Genomic DNA, 18,289 nt, shown 5'->3' with positions numbered 1-18,289 from the left:
CCCTTCACAAAGAATGTAAGTGAAGTTATTGAAGTGTTGGATTTGTTATTCAAGTGCCAAACCTTAGCAAGAATTGAATTCCCTTTCTAATTTATTACCATCCCTATAGTTACATGTCTTACTTCAGGTTTTCTTCCTCTATTTTTGTTTCTGTTTTTCTCAGATATGTGGGGGTTTATAATGCCTGAATCTGTACCTTTTCAGAATTGTTAACAGCTTGAAGAATCTCGTAATTTTGAAACTGAATGTTGGACTTCATTGGACATTTGAATCAACATGGGCATAAAACACTGAGAGGTAAGGCATGACAGTGCAGCTACTGAAAGCAATATTTGAAAAGCCGCTGCTATGATGCTATGGTGATTATTGTACCAAGTTCTGTTGGAGGATGTTATGCTGCAAAGGCTGTGCCAGAGTCTCTCACAATCCAGTGGGAAAGAAAAACACTGGTCTAACTAGTCCTGTACTAGGCAAAGTAACATATCAAAAGCTTACACCTAGGGTCACTGCAGCTACCGGTGGTTGATGAAATCTATAGGCATGCTGCCATTTTTATGTTATTTAATTGGAGTGATTGTGAGTGACAGCTGGAGGAGCAATTGACAAATAAGGGAAGGGGGTCCCACATGGGCAGAGGATGCTGCAGGAAGATGCAATTAACACAAGATTTTACCTATACAAGGTGAGAAGTAGGGTAGAGATAGCTGGGCTTTTTCCTCCCAGACACACCCATGGAGTAAAACAGATGCAGGTTTGATACACGACTGGCTGAGCATCATGATATGGAGTCTGCCATTCTAGTCAGACACATGGAATATTTAAAATGGCAAGTTTCTCAGGTCGCAGGATACATTAGACTGAAGCCTTGGACCTTCTGCATACAGCGCATTAGCTCTACCATGGCTAGCATAGATGATGACATCAAGAGAAGATACATAATCCCTGAAGGGGCATCACATAGAACAGGGCAAAGATTCTTCCGTGCTGCTCCAGGAGGCAGGACTTGATCCAAAGTTACAGTGAGGGTAGATTTGGGCTGAACGTCATGAGAAACCCCTTAAGCATAAGCACAGTTTGACAAGGAAACTAGTTATCCGAAGGAAGGAAGGCTCCCTTGCTGGTGGTCTTATGGCAGAAGCCAGATAGTCATCTGTTGGAAATGGTCTAGTTCTGGATTTCCTACATTGATCAGAGGAGTTGGAAAAGGTGGCTTAAAAGGCCATGATTCTATGATCGGTGCAAATGAACAGGGCCAGCCCTACCATTCGACAGAGTGCAGCAACTGCCTCAGGCAGCAGATAGTAAGAGGCAGACACTGGAGAGAACTATGTGAACCCTCAGGTATAGTAGAGGACTCTGTTGTGTTACCAGCATTAACTGCCAGTCAGCTCTACTTTTTATGTGGAATGGGAGAGGTGCCATCTTGTCCTCAGGTAGCATATGTCTTTGGCTGGCCCTGCCTGTGCTGACTCCTGCAGGCTGTTTACTGCCCTCTGTTCATCTTCTCGAGCTGTTGCTATTGACGTTCTTTCAATTCTGAGTGCTGCTGTTGCTTCGACTTGACAGTATCTCTCTCCCACACTCTCAGCAGCTGCTTACTGCGACAATGTACCTCTAGCAAAGTGGGAAGCTGAACAGCTGCTTGAGGAACCCAAGCCAATCTTCTGCCTGGATCTCTTGGCAGATCTCTCGAAAGTTGTGAGGACTGCATTAAACAACTTGCGCTGAATTAATTGTACCTACTACCAGCCTTTCCCTCCCAACCTAGGAGAAAACAAAGCTGTCATCGTCACCATTTGCATCATCAAAGGGGGTGGGGGGGTAAATCACTTGTTAATCGTCTTTGAAGCCTAAGGGTATTTTAAAATTATCCATCTATTCATAGGAATGAGCCTCAAACACACACACACACACACACATGCACACAGCTGACATTTGTTTCCTTTGAAACGGCCTTCATCAGGTTTCTGAGAAAGGAGACGGGCTGTTTTTTCATCTATTTGTTATTTATTTATTTTTGTCACGATGTTTTGGGAGATGAGTCACGATGTGATTCATTTGCCCAATAGTATAAATAATATTCCGGCAGGAGTTGAGATGATATTTTGACTCCCTCCTTTCTAAAGACCCTAATGCACATTTTTTAGGACATAGACAATCTGCAGAACCCAACACCACCAATGGGATCTGTAATCCAACAACATTTGGACAGCCACAGTTTGCCCACCTCTTGCCTTAGATCATGGCAAGGCTCTTCCATCACATATAGGCCAGGAACTATTCACAGCTTTTGAGCTAACATTGCAGACGTCAACCTTCCTTTCAATAATTTTTATTTATTTTACTGAAGCTTTTTTTTTTTTGCACTGAGGATTTTAGAAGTGTGTTCAATTGAAAACTAGACAGGCCACATTCTTATGACCATCATCTCTACTTTGACAATGTTATGGTTCTGTGGAATCTTACTCTTATCTCTTTGGAGATATCTATTGGGGGTATTATCCTGGTCAATCCTGCGTGAGATTTATTTAATCTGTAAGATTAGCTGTCACCATGGGAAGAGATCTTATAAAACCAATGACGGAAACATGTAACAGCTTTGAAAGCCATTTTTGCAGATAAGTGGCATATAAGTAAATAATAAACACAGAACTGAAACGGTGTCCTTCACAATGAAGAACAGCTGAGCAACATATAAGTATGCCCAGAATATGTATGTTTCAGAATGGTGAGACATACTAGGCACTCCTGGACTTTCTTGGATCTTTCATCAGATGGGGGGAAAGTGCACAGTTTGTGGCAGTGCCTTGGGGGAATATTCCATTATCCATATTTCACAGTAGAATTAATCAGTGATTTTTTTCTTTGAAAATGTTTACGGGTACTCTCATTTTGACTCAAGAAAATCAGGAAAAACAAATCAAGTAAATGGACTAAAGTACAAAGATTCACAAAATATTTAGGGGTATGCGTACCCCTGTGTACCCCCAGGAAAAAAACCACAGGAATTAACTCCTGGAAAAGGGTGGGACTCAGACAAATGTACTTCACACAGTTCTTTGCCTTCTACTCTGATGTGTGTGAATGAATTCAGCACATGGCCAGTTGCTCTGCAGACAAGTACATAGCAGACTTTAGCAATGAGTTGCTCAGATGAAGCAACAAGTTATCTATATCTATCTATCTATTTATCTATTTATCATCTATAATCCAATGATTTGTGATGCATTTTGTATTTTATTCATGAGTGTAATTATATTGGGGAGGGTTGTGCTGTTCACCACTATGATATTATTTCTTAATGTCAGTGGTATTGAAATTTCTGGAAGTAAAATAATAGCCAGGACTGTATTGGAATTCTAGAACACCTGGCCACAGTGCCCGTCTCCTGCTATTCTCTGTGTACTGCAGCAGAGCAACAGCTCCCTCTACCTGTCAGCTGCTCTGGTGGACTGTAGAGAGTAAGATGCCTGGTCCCTGGTTTGAGTCCCTGGTTGCATTACAGCAACAAGTTCCAAGTTATTGGATTTGGGTGGGTCAGAATGGTTAGAATGCTAGAATTTGGGAAGACCCAGGTTTAAATCCTTGTTGCTCAGCCATAGCTCTCTGTATGTTTTAAGGCAAGCTATTTCTTCTCACCCTCATTTACCCATCTGAGAAGTGGCAATATTACATATCTATCTCACAGGGTATTATGACAATGAAGCACATGATCACTTCATGGTATGCCATGAAGAACAGAAGTAATCCTCAAAAAAGCCTCAGAAAATTGTTTTTGTTTGTTTGTTTGTTTTCAGGATATTAGCTGAGGCTTAATGCAGCACAAATCTACTTGCTAGTGAATTTTTAGACAAGAGTGGGGAAACATAAGGCAATAAAATTACTACAAGAGCCAGGTTTATGTTCACACAAACAGCTAGCTGCTTCCACACTTTATCCTTCCATTTTAAATTCCCCATGAGGATTCCAGACTGGCAGGTGGATGATTGTTAAAGGAAAAAATTTTGGCCGGTGGGTAGGACAGGGGTTAAGAATCCATCCATTTTGAAAACATCAATTATTAAAACAAAGTGATTGCCAAGTCATCCAGACACCAGTTCTACTGCCTCCAGAAGTATTTAAAGACTTTAAAAAGTAGGCGCGTCTAGTGTTGTGGATGAATGAATCAGCAAGAGTTTTGCTTTTCCAACCTGGCAGGCAGAAGAAAAGAGTTATGCAACTGTCTTCATACCAGGCCTGTCAGCTCGGTAAGCATTTTAGAAGAGCATTGCAGGGCAAGAGTAAACCTCTGAATCCCTAAACCTCTTGTTAACCATACCTGGATATGTTTACGTCAGGAAGCTCATACCACGAGAAACTAAAGATCTGTCAGTGCAATTACATCCCCTGTACCTGGATCTTCTAAGGAAATACTTCATGGGAAAAATATTTCATGGCTTATGATTCAATGATTTTCATCAAAATAGAGAATTCTTTGCACTGGAATATTTGCTGCTTCTTCCTCAGTGGCTATATACAGAGGGGAGGACTGCATCTGAATCTTTTTTAAGTGGTTGTGACAGTGAAATTACATGATGCCATTTTCAGCCCTCGTGCCTGTGTTGGTTTTGAGACTGGTTAAATGCACCATTCTGTGATATGTGACCATTATCTTTGACATGGAATCAGTTAGCACAGACTATTAATACCTCTCATGTTCTCCTCATTATGCTTTCTCATTTTCATGACAAAGACAGCAAGGGGAATGGAAAATGGTGCAAAATTAATCCTGACAATCTGGACACATGACCCTCTGCAGAAGGCACAGCTGGAAAACCCAGATGCCTGCTTGAAAAGTTTTTTGGGTACTTTTGTTTGCTGCTCACACGGATGTGACAAGCTACACTTATCAAGTGCAGTGAGTCTATACACTTGTGCTTGCTAGTCAGTTGTACTCTCATCAGAGAAGATTATTGACAAGATATAAGTAACTATGCACCAATTCACACATGCATGCTCATTATTGGTTTTCTCATTATTTGATTACTCAACATTTATAATTCTCAGCCAAATATGTGATTTAAATGGATTTTAAGTTTATTAAGTTTATTGTTTTACTTTTATGGACAGCACCTGAAGTCATAATTGGTTTAAGGGTATTATATAATAAAAGTTGTATTATCAATATAAAGAGTATGTGTGAATGGCAGGCTGACACACTTGTTATATATTGTGAATGCTTTTGTTCAATCCAACTTGCTGTTCTTCTCAACAAACACAGTGATTAGCAAACTCAAGGTTTGATAGATGTTCAGTTTACCACATGGATGCATATATTATTCATTTTTTCCCCTTCCACCTATTTTAATGTATGGCTTTAGTAACTAGTAAGTCTTCCCCACATTTCACATTTCCCAAGTGGCACTGAGTGGTGAAATTATTCCTTTGACCTACAGAGTTTTGTGGCTAGAGTAAACTTAAGGAATGGCTTGTCTTATTTGCTTTTTCTCTGTGTCCTTCAGATCTGACAATCTCAAGAGCTGTTTCTATACAGCTTTTGCTGTTTTCATGACACGCAGGTGGGGGTCTTGTATTGAAAAATCATACTGTGTTATCTCTGAAGCAATGTTAGTTTGTGTGTTGCATATTGAAGATGTGTTGTGTGTGAGTTTATGATCAACCTTTATTTTAATCAACCTTTATTTTGGTATTATATGTAAAGGATGTGCACACTGTGAAGAAATCCATGACCTGGAGCATGGAAAGCAGATTGAGAGTATATGGGCAAAAATTGTAGGAGAGGGAATCAACAGTGACCTTACTGTGGGTGTCTGCTATAGACCGACAAGCCAGACTGAAGACTTGGATGATGCCTTACTTGAGCAGCTTACCAAACATTCAAAAGGAGAGATATAGTAATTATGGAGGACTTCAACTTCCTCGATATCTGTTGGGACACAAACTCTGCCAAGAATGTAAGGTCCGACAATTTCCTCCATTGTCTTGCTGACAATTTCATTTTCCAGAGGATGGAAGAAGCAACAAGGGAATCATCTTGGACCTGATCCTCACCAATCAGGAGAAACCAATTGACAGAAGTGGAAGTACAGTGGTACCTCTAGTTAAGAATTTAATTCTTTCTGGAGGTCTGTTCTTAACCTGAAACTGTTCTTAACCTGAAGTACCACTTTAGCTAATGGGACCTCCCACTGCTGCTGCACTGCCACTGCGCAATTTCTGCTCTTATCCTGAAGCAAAGTTCTTAACCCGAGGTACTGTTTCTGGGTTAGAGGAGTCTGTAACCTGAAGCATCTGTAACCTGAGGTACCACTGTACTCAGAAACTTGGGAGGAAGTGATCATGTTCTCCTGAGTTTCATGATACAGACACAAGGGGAAACTGTGTAGTCAGACATGCACTCTGGACTTTAAGAAGGACAGTTTCAAAAAGCTTAAGGAGCTACTGTGTGTGATCCCATGGTCAGAAATTCATTGGATGATCGTCTGTCATGGATGCTTTAGCTGAGATTCCTGCATTGCAGGTGGTTGAACTAGATGACCCTTGGTCAACAAACTCTAAGATTCTATGATATGATTCTAATCAATAACACAAATTACTTTTCCAACTTTTTTTTAAAAAAAATTATGTAGTACCGCAGAAGTCAGCACACACAAAAACAAAGAAGCTTATTGGTATCTGAGGCCAGTTCAGTATCTTTTTATTTTCTCAACACCATGACTAATTCTACACATCTGTTATGTGTGTCCCCCACAAACATGTTTCTTTTTCGAAAATGTGAACTGCCCTGAGATCAGCAGGTATAGGGCAGTATACAGATTTAGTTAATAAAATAAATACTATTGATGCATCAAAGATTAAAAAGTCACCAAGATGAGTTAAACATTTTCTTTCATTGTTTATTTGTACTAAAATTCTCAATGTTGGACATCACCCCCAAATCCAGGGGTCACTCTAATTGATGCTGTTCAGGCTGTTTTAAAGAAGGGAGGCATTGGATTATAGTTAACCAAACCAGCGAGGTCTCCACAGATCAGTGATATAAACTAACAAACTGAAAGAATAAACCCCATGCCAAGGATTCACTAAGCAAAGGTTGCTGTATCCATTTCTACAGGTGAGTGCAAATAAATTCAGTTCTTCTGACAGAACATATAAAATTGTCAGGGGACTCCAGATATTATTAGGGTCTTGCTTCACTTTCTGAAGTGAGACTTATTTGTGCCAAGGAAGAATGAAGAATTATAGCTGTGTGGGCTTAGAAAGGCTCTAATGGTTAGTTAGCAAAACTGCTTTCTTGGGGACGTGATCCTCTATAGCCTAACACTCCTAAGAGGCTCACATCATCTATAATGTGTCCCAAAAAAGAGGAAGAGAAAAAGCAGAGAGCCTAAAGCATGTGGAGTATTTCAAAAACCACACTGAAGTGTCTGACATACACTTATCTCATTATATGGCACAAAAGGTTACGCCACACCCTTTGTTACCTGTTTCCATCCCATATGGTTGCCCTTGCCAGTTCAGGGGAAAATTCATTTCTTCTTCATAATCTGCAATCACTTAATCTAGATCCCATCTAAACTGAGTTTTATGAAGCTTCATGAAATGGCTTCTCCAACTTTGTGTCTCCAGATTCTTTGGCATGTTTACCTATTTTACTGGTAGTTTACCTGTTTAAAGGTAAAAAGGTAAGACTGGTAGTCATTGAGAGATGTGATGGAATGTACCATATTTTTCACACCATAGGGCGCACTTTTTCCGTCTTAAAAACTAAGGGGGAAAGTCTGTGCGTCCTATGGAGCGAATGCAGGGGGGAGGCAGGCAGGAAAAGCCCCCAAGAGACACACACAAGCTTCCCACAGCTCTTGCGGGCTTTTCCCCAGGAGGGAGACGGGACTGACATGGCCAGTCAGTCCCTTCTCCCTCCTCTAGAAAAGCCTTGCGCAACCTCTCCAGCCGGGAGGAGGCTGTGCAAGGCTAAAGAGGAAGCCAGGGCAGCGAACGCGATCCACCAGAGGTAGATCTTAACCCTTGCCTCATCTGGGAGCTTCTCTGGGCAGGAATTCCCTCAGCTTAAGTGGGGTGGGGGAAGAGTGGCAGGTAGGGGGGTACCTACCTAGACACTGAAGCCACATGTCTCTCCGATGAAAATTGGGAGTGGGCATTGTGTGAAGTGGCTGTGGATCTCCTGCCGCAGAACTGTAGGACTGTATAGAGTTGGGAGAGCCACCCGAGGGTCATCTAGCCCAGGCCCCTCACAATGTAGGAATCACAGCTAAAGAACGCCAGGCAGATGGTCCCCCAACAGCTGCTTAAAAGCCTCCAGTGCTGGAGACTCCCAACACCTTCCGAGGTCATAAAATTGCAGGGTTGGAAGGAAACCCCAGGAGTCATCTAGTCCAGCCCCGGTGGACAGCGGGCGCGATCCATCCTGTTGCGCAAGGCTAAAGTTGCTGCACAAGGCTAAAGAGGAAGCCAAGGCAGCAAGCGGGATGGATCGCGCTCGCTGCCTTGTCTTCTTCTTTAGCCGCGCTGGAGAGGTTTAGCTCCTGGCTGGAGAGGTTGCGCGGCTATGGATCCCGCTCGCTGTCTTGGCTTCTTTGCTCTTTGGGGCTGGGGGGGGGATAATATTTTTTTCCTTGATTTCCCCCTCTAAAAACTAGGTGTGTCCTGTGGTCCAGTGTGTCCAATAGAGCGAAAAATACGGTAGTTCCTCTTTCACATCCTCTACCTTGACTTTGGGTGAAAGATCAAATGCTGTGGTAGCCAGGAATGTAATTGTAAAAACAGAAAAATAGTATGTGCATCGTTTAGAGAGATTTTTGTTTAAGTGATTTATAAATCTTTCTAAATGAATGAGTGAATGAATGTGTTGTTAATGATGATGATGAAAGAGCATTGGTGTTCCTCCATTCCTTTAACCATCAGAGGATTGGGGAAGGAGAGGGTTTGCAAATGCAACTGAGGATGTGCTCTGGCAATAGGCAAACAGTTTTTACTAAAGTATAAAAATCAAAGCAGCAAAGGGGGAGATATTAAAAGGTTACATAAATTTACAATATGTTCATTTTCATAAAACAATGCCTTAACATGATTCAGCCATTGCTTTAACATGCTCCAGGAATGCCATGCAGGCTGTGGGGACATGTGGTTTTGTGCATTATTGTGTGTGGGTTGTGGGTTATGGTTATTACTGGAGTTTCCATGATTACTGAGCGGGGATGTTGGGTAAATTCCTGGCAGCATAGCAGTTTATCCGTTACATTAAAGTACAGCTCATATTTCAAAATGTTTCTCCCTCTCTCTGTCTCTCTCTCTCTCTGAGATCATTGCAAAAATAAGAAACAAATGGCATGGCTATCAGCTCTCATTACCAATTGACCAGCAAATGTAAAAACACTAAAAATAGCCACAGGAAGCAATGAATTCTATGACAAATTACAGGGCTGTTTATTTAGTGTGCTAAGTAATAGATTTTGGATCAAAGATAAACAGTTTTAAAAGTTACATTTATTTTGTTGCACAAGGAAAAGGAAATTGCTATTCCCTGCAGGCTGTTTTACCTTGTAAAGCAATCCGTCTTCAAACTCAAAATGAAAGAGAGCCAAAAGCTGAATTAGAGGACAAGGCCCTTGAGATACTGCGTGCTACTATGTTTGGTTGAGAACCACAGATGTTTCATATAATGTACATCAGTACAAAGAACTCTGTGTGAATTTATATATGTGCTGTGATCCAGAAGCTTTCACGTGCCCAGGCTCCCCTTCTTCTGTTATGAAAAGGGGTGATTGCCTCTCTACAATCTCCTTCTGTGGACTTTTTCTGATACCCGTTTCCCCTCCTAATGCATATATACAGAGTGAGGGGAGTCCAGATGTAAATGTATCTACTGAACATCCTTGACCCCATATTCAGGAGTGGGAAAATGCATGTCTGCCCCATCTCAAATCATAATCGCCATACATCAAGCCATAATATCTGAATGAGTGACTTTTTTACATTGCATACCACACCAAGAGCATTTTTTTAACTCATTCAGGTCAAAATGTACTCTATCAGCTACTTGAGAAACTTCCCTGACTGTGCCCACTGGATCTTTTATGAAAATTTTGTGTGTGAATTCTATACAAAACCAATCCTACCATTTGTCTGCTTTCTTCTAATAAAAACACAGTATGTTTCCAAGCACAATTCAAAGTGTTAGTGTTGACCTTTAAAGCCCTAAATGGCCTTGGTATACCTGAAGGAGCGTCTCCACCCCCATCGTTCTGCCCGGACACTGAGGTCCAGCGCCAAGGGCCTTCTGGCGGTTCTCTCATTGCGAGAAGCAAAGCTACAGGGAACCAGGCAGAGGGCCTTCTCGGTAGTGGCACCCGCTCTGTGGAACGCCCTCCCATCAGATGTCTTCTAACATTTAGAAGACATCTGAAGGCAGCCCTGTTCAGGGAAGTTTTTAATATGTGACATTTTAATGTATTTTTAATCTTTGTTGGAAGCCGCCCAGAGTGGCTGGGGAAACCCAGCCAGATGGGCGGGGTACAAACAATAAATTATTATTATTATTATTATTATCATTATTATTATTATCCTTTGGATCAGTCCAAAAGCACATTGAATCCAGCATCCTGTTCTCACAGTGGCCAACCAGATGCCCATGGGAAGTCATCAAGCAGGAAGTGAAAGCAACACCACTCTTCCCAAATGTGATTCCCATCAACTGGTGTTCAGAGGCGTACTGCTACTGACAGAAGAAGTAGAAAGTAGATGTCATGGTTAGTATCCATTCATAATCTTACAAACCATTAATTTAGCCTTCTTTTAAAGCCATCCAAATTGACAGTTGTCACAACATCTTGTGGAAGTAAATTCCAAAGTTTTAGCTATGCATTGTGTGACAAAGTTCCCTATGTCTGCCTTGAATCTTCCAACACTAGGCTGCATTGGATTGCTCCAAATTCTAGTTTGTCCACACCATGCATAAAATATTACCCCTTCTTCCTTCTTAACCAAATGCACCAAATGTTGTAACCTTTCCTCATTGCAACCCTTGATCATTTTCGTTGTCCTTCTCTGAACCTTTCTAATCCTTTAGTAGCCATCAGCTGAAGCCAGGAAGGTATTCCTTCCCTACAATTAGCCACTTCTTTCAAGCAACAAAGATGTCTAGAAATTGGACGTTATGGTTAGTTATGAGTCTCTATGGCTTGAGGCAGCCTGCCTCTGATTGCTGGATGTTTGTGCTATTGTATCATGGCTTGCAAAGGCGAGCTTTCCATGGCACAGGGCTAGACTTTGTGGCAAAAAGAGCATTGGATCACATGGAGCATAAGTCTGATCCCACAAAGCAGTTACTATGATCTTACACTGCTAGGGCTCTGATTTCTCTCTCTCTCTCTCTCTCTCTCTCTCTCTCACACACACACACACACACACACACACACACAAATATTACTTGATAGGTGTTGCTTGTATAATCAATGCCTGACTGAAATAGGCTGGGCTGAAAACCCATTTCCTGACAGATCAAACTGGTGACCTTTTGGATTCGTCTGTTTTTCACTATAATACACAGTATAACATACCTAAGCATAATGCCTTGGACAATAAAAGCCAGTTCACATGCATAATGGTTTTGACCTTTCTTTCTCTTTTACTACCAGTAAAGTTCCCAATTCTGCTTGAACGAGAGTCTTTACAATGCTTAAATCTGCAAGCCAGAACCATTTCTCAACATCCACCACCATCACAGGTATTCAGGGACCCTTGAATAGTCCATATTAAATTGGTCGGAAACTCTCCACCTCTTGAGGTCCTACAAACTCTGCAGAACAGGTGCTCTACCACTGAACATGAGATCATGACCTGAATTTCCCTGATGCTCCTCACTATGGGGGGGGGGACACAGAGAGTCGATGCGCACCCTTAGTGTAGGACTGCCACCGCAGTGTGCGTCTTCCTGAGAATATCCTCCTGTAGCGATAATGAGGGATGTGCAGAAGCTTTGTAGAGCTCAGGAGAAGAACAGTGGTGTCATCAGCGCAGGGCTTTGGGGAAGAAGGCCGTGCTTCACTCACCAGAATGAGCAGAACCTCCCCCCGCCCCTCGCAGCAGGGTTCATTTACCATATTTCGAAGAAAGTCAAGTAATAGATGTTGATATCCAATAATGACCACCCCCTCTTAAGACCACTGAATCCAAAATGTCAAATTATTCAACTTCACCACAATGGCAGCTACAAACGGCAAACACCTCACTCACTGTCTTGTCTTCGTGAGTAAAACTATGGTGAATATGCAAATTGAAGTTAAAAGCTTATTTAAAAATGAAGTTGTATCCTAATGAGAGCCTGCTCTTTCCCACAGTCCTCATGCCAAGTTGGGTTTGCACTTTAAAGGGAGGTCACACAGTTTAGCAATAAAGCAGAGCAAAAGAGAAAAACCGTTTTACTTAATTTTGGGGAGGAAGTGTCATGCCTGGGGAAGTATTACAGTATTTTACTAATCAGCTGCAATGCTCATTAGGCTGCTTATTATATCTCAAGCACTTGTATTTGTTGAAGAAGCAGCAACTGAGATAAAAGAAATTTGAAAGTGAAATCATTACAAATTTGAGTCAGTGCCTTTTGCAGTTAGGAAGCCTGCTCTATTATCCTTAATGAGCTGGTGCCCCAACCTCTGGAAATAGATCCATAGAGTCTAACCTCTTTTGAACTTACTCAAAAATACTCTGTGATGTGAATTCATAAAGAGAGCATTTATTGTTTACCGAATATCATTTTTAAACATCTGTTTCACCCAGATTTTTGAAACGTGCACACCCCTAGGTCCGTTTTAATTTAAGCCACCCCTTCTGTTAGCCAGTCACCTGGAGCAAGCAGCTCCTTCTAGCTAACTCACTTGGCAAATCCATTCCTTGAGGTGTTTGTGACGGGCACACAAAGACATCAGTGCAGGCAGTGAATGGATTTTAATATTTTTAATGGCTGATTTAAAAGACCAGGAGCACAGTTATATAGCACAGTGGGAACAGGAAAGAAACATTGTGGTAAAGCAACTGGGAAAATCTTAATATTGTAGTTTGAATCTAAAGATGTTTTTATTTAAGCAATGGTTTCCAAGTTTCCTAAACGGGAGGAAATGAATAAATAATAAATTAGGACCTTCAACTCAGCACGTATTGAATGCACATAAGCTCACCGAAATCAATCAGCTTGAGAACATTTAAACCTGTTTGGAATTGTGGCCTCGGTTGTCCTATTTATTTCAAGAGGAGCAGAACTGCATGCCTAGCATCGACTCCCTGGGTCCAGGGATGGCTCAGCTGGTAGATCATGAGACGCAAAATCTCAGGTTTGTGGGTTCAAGCCCCACATTGGGCAAAGATTCCTGCATTGCAGGGGGTTGGACTATATGACCCCTGTGGTCCCTTCCAATTATGCAATTCCTTGATTCTATGATCCTCCGTGTGATGATTTTGCATGCAGTTAAGTACCGTATTTTTTGCTCCATAAGATGCACTTTTTCCCTCTTAGGGGGAAATGTCTGTGCGTCTTATGGAGCGAATGTGTGGTCCCTGGGGCTGGGGGGGGGACCCGGGCTTCCCCCGCCAGCCCCAAAAGCTCGGGGAGCAGTGCAAAGGTTGCGCGCAGCCTTTCCGCTGCTCCCCGACCTGCGCTTTGGGCCTGGCAGTGGGGGAAAGCCGAGCCTCCCCCACCGCCAGCCCCACAAGCTCTCGCTCTCCAGGCTTCCAAGGTAGCCGCCTGAAGTTCCCGCTGTGCTCCGGAGTCTTCGGGTTGCCTTCACTGAAGGCGAAAGCAATGTGGGAGAGGGAGAGCTGCGCAGCACCCCTTCAGCGAAGCGGGAGGAGAAATGGAAGGCGCTCTGTTTCTCCTACCGCTTTGCTGAAGGGGCGCTGAGCAGAGAGGGGGAGATTTTTTTTTCTTGTTCTCCCCCTCTAAAAAAAGGTGCGTCCTATGGTTGGGTCCGTCCTATAGAGCGAAAAATACGGTACATAAATCTTTCCTTGAGCTCAGCCTCTCATGCTAAAGGTCAGAAAATGCAAAAATATAAAAAATATAAAAATCGACCCATTTTCATAGGAGGGGAGGATGTGATGGGGAATTGCACAGTACCCTTAGTGAGTAAGTTTCTATTGTTCTTTCAGGGAACCAACTATCAGGTTCCTTTTTACCTACGTCCTAGGCACTCTTGCAGCTTTAAAGCACTGTTATTGTTTTAATAATGGATCTCATATAAAAATGTATCATATGCAAATGCCCAAATTGTAGGACTGAAGGAGGAATACATCACTGTTAATTAGGAAATTTTGAAGAGATATATACTGCTGTAAGAAAAATACCAGACTAGAAGACATGAAAAACATTTATGTTTTAATAGTTTCCTTTGGGATGACCTTAACTATGCTAATTGGCCTTTGATGAAGTATGAGGGGGGACTGTTGAGTTAAATGGTCAACATGCTCATTATTTAAAGAATAACATTTTTATAGAACTAAAGTAACCCAGAATACATTCAAGATATAACCTTGCTCTTGGGCACTTTACGGTTTTAATGCAGGTCTCTGCATCAGACCAAATACTGTAGTGAACTATAAAATGTATTATATGACTTTGCCACCTTGCATATTCCCCACCCACCCAAGGAGCGGGGAACATGCAGAGAAATGCCACATGTTTCTAACAGCATGATCCTATGCCCCCTCCCCAGAAGTAAATACATCCACTTCAAAGAAATTAACTAAGGGCTCGTCCACAATTCTGATTGTGTTGTACCTAGGAAGCACTGATCTGAATGGTTTTCTGCTTGACCCACGATTTCTAGGCATGTGTCTGAGGGGTTTCCCCCACACCCCACTTCTTTCCAAGGGAAAACCCACTCTTTAGTGAGAGATCAGGACAAATGGGGGACACCTAGATTACCAGTAACATATGTGAAATGGATCTAGTGGACTTACTAGACCCCAAGCTTACCATGAATCAACAGTGTGACGCCGGAGCAAAAGAAAAAGAAAAGGCTAATGCTATTCTAGACTACATCAACAGAAGTACAGCAAGAGAAGTAATAGTGCCATTCTATTCTTCCATGGTCAGACCACACCTGGAATACTGTGTCCAGTTCTGGGCACCACAATTTAAGATGGATATTGACAAGCTGTGCAGAGGAGGGTGACCAAGATGATCAAGGGTCTATGGAAACCAAGCCTGATGAGGAACAGTTGTAGGAGTTGAGAATAAGAGCAGTTCAACAGAGGAACAGTCTCCCTTGGTTTGATGTTACACAAAAAGAGATTCTGATTCTAAATATCAGGAACAACTTTCAGATGGTAAAAGTTGTTTTCAGTGGAAGAGACTCCCTCAGGAGGTTGTGGACTCTCCTTCCTTAGAGGTTTTTAAGCAGAGGTTGGATGGCCATCTGTCACGGATGCTTTCATTGAGATTCCTGCATTGCAGGGAGTTGGACTAGATGACCCACAGTGTATCTGTTGGCGATTTTGACTTTTTAGTAAGAAATTAAAAGCACAGAGAATATTACCAAGACAACAAAAGGAAAAGATAGTAACTTTAGTGGACAAACCTGGCATTAGCACCCGGCAGCCTTGGGCAACTGCAAGTGTGAATTCCTACCTTTGGGTTTATGTAGTGGTGTCCATGGGAAGTAAGCATCTAAGTTTGTTACAATAGCTCGACATAGCTTTAGAGTATTATTGGAAATTGAAATGGAGGAAGGGGCCCATCACATCGTACAGTATGTTTTCTTAGGACCCCTCAGACTTGGAGAAGGTCCTTCTTAGTGGACACTGGAGTGTTTCCTTCAGTGATGGAGTTATTCATATTTACCTGTTTCATAGCACTAGTTGCATGTGAGGTTTTTGGGTGCACTTAACACTTAATATCCTCTGCTGCTCTTCCCCATATATATATATATATATATATTCCAAAGCCAACTTCCTGCCAGGAAGATCACATAAATGAAGGTATTTTATGAAATCTCAACCCCTAAATGAGAGATAAAATGGCTCAACTCACACAGTTTCCTCTCATTTGAAGACTCTGGGGGGGAAATGTAAAAACATGTACATTTATATAGAAAGGAGGGCGTTGGACTCCCCCCCTTCAATGTCATATGAGGAGGATTGTAACTAAATAGTAATAGCAGATCTTTTAAACTAATAATTGGTGTTCATAATAAGGGTTGTACTGATAACCAGCTGTGCATCTGCCCTCAATCCCTGTAGCGAGGAAGGGGAAGGAAGTCTGCAAATGATTACCAACTTCAAGTATTTCTTGCAGTCAAAGTTTTATTTTTTAAAAAATTAGTAAAATACCTTTTTACTGTTTAAAAATATATCCCAGTTTGAAAGTAGGCCTATTTAAAGAGTTTAGAATAGAACAGCTGTGCACTGCGTAAATCAAGGGCATTGCCCAGTTGGGCTGCCGGCCTACATTGTAGACTGAGTCTGCAGTAAAAGCTCTTCTCCTCCCAATTAGAGAATAAAGGTTGAGGTGCCTACCAGCCTTTCAGCATGTTTGGTGTGACTTTTCACTCCAGACTTTACCCTCTTTATATCGTTCTCTTTTGCAGTTGCTTCCCTGGCATGCTGGTGGTGTCCAGTAATGCAACACGAGGTCAGGACGGGTTATAGTTTTGATTGCGCACTTTTGTTTTCCTGGGGTTTTGTAAGTCAACCCTCAAATCCTATTCCATTTCAATCCGTTATAACTAGAGTCAAAACCTCAGTGAATGGTTTTGACTCTATATTTTCCATTTTCAACAAATCAATTTGAACCTGTTGACGTGCGCAGCACTACACCTTTTTCAATGATAAAATGCAGCAATTTCCTAATCAGTTTCACGGGACAGCTGTAAATTCAAACCAGCTCAGTGAACGACAGAAATTTGTTCAGAGCAGGAAACATTGTGACTTCAAATTCTGTTTCCTATGAATATTCAACATCAGCATTCACACAACAAAATTCTGAGGAGCATTTGTGGAACCAAATTTCTGTCAGCTGTAGAAAATAAAATCATTAGTAGAGTCTTGTTAAAACAAATGTACCATCAGTCTGCTGAGTTGTTTCAGCTTGAGTTAACCTTTCTTTTTCAACCATTTAGGAGAGCAGGATGCAACCTCATTCCACTGCCTACTCAGTTGTCAGGGGAAGAGGTTATCCATTTGCAGGAACAAAGAAACTTAGCTACCCTGTTTCTCCCTTCAGTTCTGGCTTACAAGAAACCCAGTTCATTTTACCTTTGAATTCGTTTTTAGGGCTACAATGCAAACCACAAATCTGTCAGACTGTGGAGGGTTTGGATAAGGCAGAAGTGCCTCTCTCTAGCAGTTAGAGGATGCTCGCAGAAGCAGAAATAGGTATAGCCATGTATAAATGTATCGCAAGAAGCAGCCCTAAAAACAGTGGTGCTGTTGGTTTATTAGTAAATGTGGGGTTTGAAGTCAAGCCAGCTTCCTCAGCAGCTGGGCTTGGAGAGGTGCCATGCAAGAACAAAGTGAAAGCAGAATCGCTACCCCAGCAAAAGGTGAGACATTAAGCATCAGACAAGAAAGGGGGAGGCTGCCAAGATTACAGGGGCTGTGATGTTACCACAGAAAAAACTGCCTTTTGCAGGAGGCTTTGGAAATGGAGGTTACAGAAAGATGGTAGAAGCGGAAGGGGAGGAGTTGTTTTTCTGCAAAGACTGCTGGGAAGAGGAGGAGGAAGTAGGCCAAGGGACACGGGGCCATTTCTGGCTGTTGCTTGCGACCCAAGCTTGCTGAAGCTACGAAAGGAGCAATGGGGCATAATGTTCAGCACTCCTTCCATTGAAGTCTCTAGGTGTAAATATGTGTAAAATAAACCATGATTTTAAAAGACACCACAGTCTTCACCACATCTTGGTTGATTCCCAATGGAAGCATGACCCAGAGTAAGTGCCTGGAATCCCCTAGAATCTTGCTCCCACTCAGCAGCGATTGCAGGTGGCGCACAACCTTTGTAACAATATTTTATGTCTGAATCGCAAATATGGAAACATCTGTCACAATACGAACCTTTTTTAGGGGTGTGATGTTTTCCGATTTAAAATAAAGTATTGAACATTCATAAAACTTGGCTGCATAATAAAAAGTGAAACTTCGCATTCTAACTTGATTTTTAATGCAATTGGGTGTATGTTCACTCAGAACTAAGTCTCTCTGGGTTCAATGGTGGTTATTTTCTAATAAGATTGCTTAGGATTGCAGCCTTAGCATGTTAAAAAAAGAAAAATCATTGATC

General features: G+C 41.9%; 1 long non-coding RNA gene across 2 annotated transcripts in view; it reads left to right on the top strand.

Annotated features, from left to right (window-relative positions):
- The window catches only part of LOC310688738, a 474,996-nt gene that overhangs the window by 446,838 nt on the left and 9,869 nt on the right, over positions 1-18,289 (top strand). For both annotated transcript variants that reach the window (XR_014517114.1, XR_014517115.1), the window contains one exon: positions 205-297. This is a non-coding gene — a long non-coding RNA (uncharacterized lncRNA). The remainder of the gene's footprint in view (positions 1-204; positions 298-18,289) is intronic.

Source organism: Podarcis liolepis, assembly GCF_965112155.1.
Source record: "Podarcis liolepis genome assembly, chromosome: 11".
Lineage (NCBI taxonomy): Eukaryota > Metazoa > Chordata > Lepidosauria > Squamata > Lacertidae > Podarcis > Podarcis liolepis.
The sequence above is the reverse complement of the archived record's forward strand: the minus strand, read 5'-3'. Positions and strand labels throughout refer to the sequence as shown.